Genomic DNA, 6,025 nt, shown 5'->3' with positions numbered 1-6,025 from the left:
CTTTGCATCAGAATTTTATTTTAAAAATGTAAATTTTGAAGCAAATTAAATAATTGTTAAACTTTAACTGTTCCCATCGATTAACATTATCAAAACTGAATTGTTTTGAATATTAGAAATACTTTAAATTGTTTATGAAATAAATAGAACATTACAAGTTTTTGCTATCAAATCATTCTCTTATGCTAGGAGAAAAAAAGTAATAATATAGTTACAGCCAATAACATTTAAAAGCGACACAAAATCATTTGAAAATGAAGTGCAACAAGCCGTTGCTTACTCACAAAATCGAAGGCAACACATCTGCTATTAAGTATTCGATTGAATATATAATCGGTAAAAATGGACATTCCGATGAAGACGCTAAAAAACAATCTGCTGAAATCTGTGGAAGGCGGACAACTGATATTTTTATACCTGCTCATATTGCTGAAACAAAAAGTAAGATTTCACTTTATTCCTGGAAATTTATGACTGTCAATACTACGACGGAACGCCCTGAATAACTTTGGATCTAATGATCGGATTTTCATTAGTAGGAATCAATGTTTTGAAGGCCAAACCTCAAATATTCTAATGAATGAGAGCAGCCGATATTTTAAATTACGGAATCTGACACAAAAGCGTACTTTCTCTGAGCATGTGTTTCTTTTCGACGGATTTGATAGGTAGGTATTTTATTTACGTCGCGCTGGAGCGTTACATAATAACATTAATATCTTATGAAATACGGCAGATTTGAGCTCAGAAATTATCTAATTTATTTCTTTTATTGAAAACAAAATTATCCGTTTGAAAACATCGCCTATCAGAATAACATGTAGTAAGCAGCTGCAAACTTTTTAACCGGAACTAGAGTAGGTTCCAAGCTCGAGATTGTTATTGTTTACTAACTATTGAAAACACCATCCATAAAAACCTTAAATCGAGGCTGACTTAGGGATCTCAAGCGTGAAAAAATCCTTTAATAAAGCCAGTCTCAAGGTGGAAATAATTTTAAATATAGGTCATTATAAGGTTTCTTTTCGCAGAGTCTTGTATGCTCCTTTAATATCCACCTTTGTCATGAAACCTTTTAATGGACAGAGCAATTTGATCTTATCGCTAGTGTGACGTCAGCTAAAACTTAGGAGCTTAGGATGAAAGGTTTGAAACTACAATATTTTTGCTTTATTTGAAGAAAGGTTTTTAGTACAAACATTTTGGCGACAATAAAAAGAAAATTCCGAAACAAGGTTGCCTTAAGGTTAAATGCTTTCTGGTTATGTAGTTTCAATCAAAACTAAAAAAACAACAACAGGTAAATATGTCTATTTCATTTTTGAGTCTTTTTATTGCTATTTCAGTAATAAATGTGGGTAACGATAATTTCATCTGTAATTATGGATTGTGGTACAAATTTTTACAGTAATTTTTACTTCTATCCCTCACAGACAATCCGATTCTGATAAATAATGAAAATCCTGAGAATTACCAGCACCACTGTCCCTGTGTTTATGCAGAATATAAGGTGAGGCCACGTCAGAGTAGAACCATATTTACTTCTTGTCAGTTGCACGAGCTTCAGTTGGCGTTCGACAAATCACCCTACCTGAGTGTGGCCGAAAAGGAGAGACTAGCTCGTAGAATAAATGTGCCAGGAAGAACAGTCGATGTAAGTATTCTCGCTTAATTCTATTTATCAGTCCCACAGTGGGACTGATCGTAAAAACAGGTTCCCAGTCGAACACCGAAGTCAAGCATCACTAGCTGCGGTCAGTAAGAGGGTGGGGGACCACTTTGACAGGCCTGCGTAGGGACCGAGAAATGAATAATTCAATTTCTTTGCATTTTTTATCAGTACAACCGATGTAGCGATAAAGTCAGCGTTTGCTGAATTATCTTAAGAATAGAGGAGGGGGGGGGGACTCTATCCCCTCCCTGTATATGTGTGAGCTTATATATGTGTGTGTGTGTAACATAAAAATCTTCTATTAATCTTTTTATGTTATTTCTTTTTCGATAAAACTTTTTCCCAATTTATTATTCCAATCGAAACACTTTCTCACACTTTTAAAAAGCCACGTCCTGTTCCTAAATCTATTTTTGGCTCAAGTATGCATTCATTAAAAGTAAGACATTTTCCCCTTTACTTTTGTGGGAATCGCGCGACCTATTTATTAAACCAATAGTAATTTTTAAGTTTTAAGTGTTTAATTTTCCCTAAATAGAGACATTTTTGGATTTTTTGCAAGATTTTCCCTACCAGAAAGACTGATCGTCGATAGAGTAAACTACACTATTCGCTCGCCACTCAATAAAGATTGATCAAATAAAATTAATTTGCTTTCATTAAAGTCCTGTGTCTGTTTTCCTGCTCAGTCGACTGCCTTCATTATATATATATGTATATACTATATATATTTAAAATACAGTCAAACCCCGCAATACTGAACTTTCAAGGGACCGAAATTTCGGTTCACTATAACCGGGACTTCACTATATCAATTGCGCAAGCAATTTTAACTAATAGTTCCAAACTCCCCCTTTTATTACACTTTATTTAAATAAATTACCAAAAAAATGAAATACAAAAATTACTGAAACATAATACGTAGTAACAATAAATCTGTTAACTTTTTTTTTAATTACTCTTCGCCTTGCGTACAAAAAAAAATAAGTAATCTTTAGCCGATGTGCAATCCTCAGCTATGTAACTTCCCGACTCTCCGATAATTTTCCTTGAATGCATGTTTTTCCGGTTTTTAAACCTGTTTAACCATCCATTCGAGCACATAAAAGTAGTCTCACCGAACCGCTTAGCAATTCCTCGGCTTTGACTTGAAGCATTTGTTCAGATACTGGAAGATTGCGGGTTCCTTTGAATGCTGAACCAATTCAATGATGCCATTCAATAATGAAGCAAACAAGAAAAAATGCTTATTGCTACATTCCATGCTATAGATGGTTTTGAAAATCGATATATGTATTTATTTTGAAGTAAAAATTTCAAAATTATTACAAAAAAAATTTAATTAGTCGAGGACAGAAAAAAGTTCATAATATACAAGTGTAGCAAGGCATGGGGGCAAACATTTTGTTCACTATATCCGGGAGTTCACTATAAACCATGTTCACTACAGCGGGGTTTGACTGTATATGCACTGGTGGACAAAATTAAGACAACATCAGAATTGGACACAGCTTCAATGGGCTAATGTTCTCTTCACCGATTCAGTCTACAACCTGATTCTGGACGGTTATTGATATGGAGGGAACCTGGAACCCGATACCATCCCAACAACATTATCGAAAGGGACCATTATGCTTGTGGAGGACTCATGGTTTGGGCAGGGATCATGCAAGATACCCGCACACCGCTCCATGTGTTTGACAATGGTTCCGTGAATGCCCAGAGCAGGAGGTCCTAGATCCCTATGTGCGTCTTTTCAGGCGCGCTGGTGGCCCTAGGTTCATTTTTATGGACGACCACAAAGGGCTCTTATAGTTGATGAGTATCTGGAAAGCGAGGATATTCAACGAATGGATTGGCCAGACAAATCCCCTGACCTGAATCCTATTGAACATGCTTGGAATGCTCTTGGGAGAGCTGTTGCGATGCGCCAACCTCCCCCCAGAACCATTCTGGAGTTAAAATTGTTCTGGTGGAAGAATGGGAGGGTCTTCCACAAGTCCTCCTTAACTCCTTTATTAACAGCATGCATACTCGTTGTGCATGCTGTCTGTCAGGGGTGATCATACACCATACTAGAGGTAACACACGCTGTACAAGCCTCACTTTTATTGTCATCTTTTATCCTTAAGTTCAGACTACATTGGATTTATTGGCAATAGGTCTTACCAGTGAATGGCACTTTCATTTTTGTTTTGCATACTTTATCATGGAATAAGCTATATCCATACCAAATTTCATTTATTTATATTCAGTATTTTTTGAGATATTTGGGAACATGTCTTCCATCTCTTAATTTTGTTCGCCAGTGTAAATTTAATATGCATATATTTCTCATTTTACAGTATTTATTTTCATACTGTTCACTGTGACCTATGAGACCAAGAATTTTGCCTTCGGGCAGGAATAGGGACCTATATTATTTCCTGCTGAGTACGGGACTATTTGGTAGCAGCTCACTTGAATTAGAACCATTTTTCGATCGCAACGCTCGAATACGCATCTGGGAAGAAGACCGGTTCCATGCCTTCACCCTTCCCTCTCCTCCTCTTTTCAGTTGTATAGGAATGTACTACGATATTTTTTTTCTTTTCTTAATATTTTTCATTTTTAATTGTTAAAAATATTATTTTAAATTTCCATGACGCTCTCTTTTAGAACTATGTTTAATGTAGTTTTCAGTTCCATATAGTTTCACAATTTAAAAGATCTTAATCTATTTGAAAATCAAGAGAGAAACTAACGTACTTCCTTCTTCTATGACTCTCCACACGCTAATGGTGAAAACATGCGAAGTGTTGCCATGGGTCAAGCACGTAGGTATAGTTTTTTTCATGGGGGGTGTTTTGTGATTGAGAAATTTATTATCAAGATGTAATATAATTAAACCAGTTAACATACATACAAGTACACTCTTTTTGGTTTTGATAAAATAATCTAATACAAAAGTTCTCACGATAAGCTTCATTTAAAAGCTAAAAATCACAACCAGTGATCTAAATGAAGATGAAAATAAAGACAAGCCATAAACGTCGTTGATCGCTTCCCTTCGATTGGGAAATGAGCAAAATTCAAATAAAAAGAACATTAAAACAAAACCATCCTTATTGTCAAAAATTCACGTATAAAATATCAATAAAAATTCATCTGTTCAACGCAAATTATAATGCGTTTAAGCAGCCAAAATAATACAAGAAATGAATTCTTTACGAAGTTGAATACATGGGTAATTTTCTAAAAATACGACAAATAGGAATTTTTTTTTTTAATTTTTAACCTTTTGGATTGGATACTATACTTTTTTTTAAAAAATACTCGTTTACTAAAATAACTCTAGTTAATACCTTATAGAGAGCAATGTACAATAGTTAACAAGCATTTAGCAGTTTGCAATTATTCCTTTGCATTCATGTGCCAGAAAAATTACAATTTATAATTTTATAGCTTTTACTTCCATTTCATTTTTAGTTAGTCTTCGTGTTATTAATCAAAAGAATTTATTAAACAGCTCAGATTAAATAATATAGTTTATATTAATTATTTAGAGAACGCAGGAAAATGATTATGTGTAAAATCCTTCCAAGAAGCTAATAATAATGGTGTTAAATAAGCTTTGCAAAAAATTGTCATTTTATTCTATGATATCAGATTTCAATGGCAGTTACATTAAATTGTCGCATTTAAAGAAAATTACTCGTAGATATATAGTGCAGAAGTCGGTAAATGAATATATCTTCGCACAAATTTTTCTTTTTGTTTATTTCAGTAATATCCTGTTAAACTACGTTATTAAATAGAAGGTGTAAAACCTTAATAATGTAACAAAACATTATTAATAAATAAAAAAGATATACAGCACAAGAAAAATAAATTAGATACAAAGCCTCAAAATATTTCGTAAATAAATATTGAATGAAAAAATCCGTGTTTCGTAAGGTCACTGACTATCAAATTTGGATTTCGATAGAGTGGCCGCGGGCATTTCAACATTTAAAGAATTACTTATCACACTAAATTAAATTTAAATATCAGAGAAACAATTAATTCTTTTAAATTTGTTGACTTTAAAAAAAGTTTTCGTTACTTAATCAGTATAATGCATTATGTGTTTAAAGCAATTTCTACTTAAAATTTATTTTTTAAGAGAAATAAATGTTACCCCTTACATTTTTAATAATCTTAAAATATTTTGCTAAACAAAGATTTTTTTTCATTAGTTTGTGTTAAAGATAAATCATAATTAAGGTGTTGAATACTTCAAGTCAAAACATAAAATATCTTCAAACTCTTCAATTTGGAATTAAACAAATTGGAATTAAAGTATTATTTGTAAGGTAGTTTACTCTTTTGTTA

The 6,025-nt window shown here is 33.1% G+C and overlaps 1 long non-coding RNA gene across 1 annotated transcript in view; it reads left to right on the top strand.

Moving 5' to 3' along the window:
* Positions 1-1,383: 1,383 nt before the first annotated feature.
* LOC110282377 (uncharacterized) overlaps positions 1,384-6,025 on the top strand; it is a 10,866-nt gene continuing 6,224 nt past the window's right edge. Inside the window, exon 1 of the long non-coding RNA XR_011637940.1 lies at positions 1,384-1,654. This is a non-coding gene — a long non-coding RNA (uncharacterized lncRNA). The remainder of the gene's footprint in view (positions 1,655-6,025) is intronic.

The sequence above is a fragment of the Parasteatoda tepidariorum genome, chromosome 10, assembly GCF_043381705.1.
Source record: "Parasteatoda tepidariorum isolate YZ-2023 chromosome 10, CAS_Ptep_4.0, whole genome shotgun sequence".
Taxonomy (NCBI): Eukaryota; Metazoa; Arthropoda; class Arachnida; order Araneae; family Theridiidae; genus Parasteatoda; species Parasteatoda tepidariorum.
Note: the sequence above shows the minus strand (reverse complement) of the source record. Positions and strands in the feature narration are given on the sequence as shown.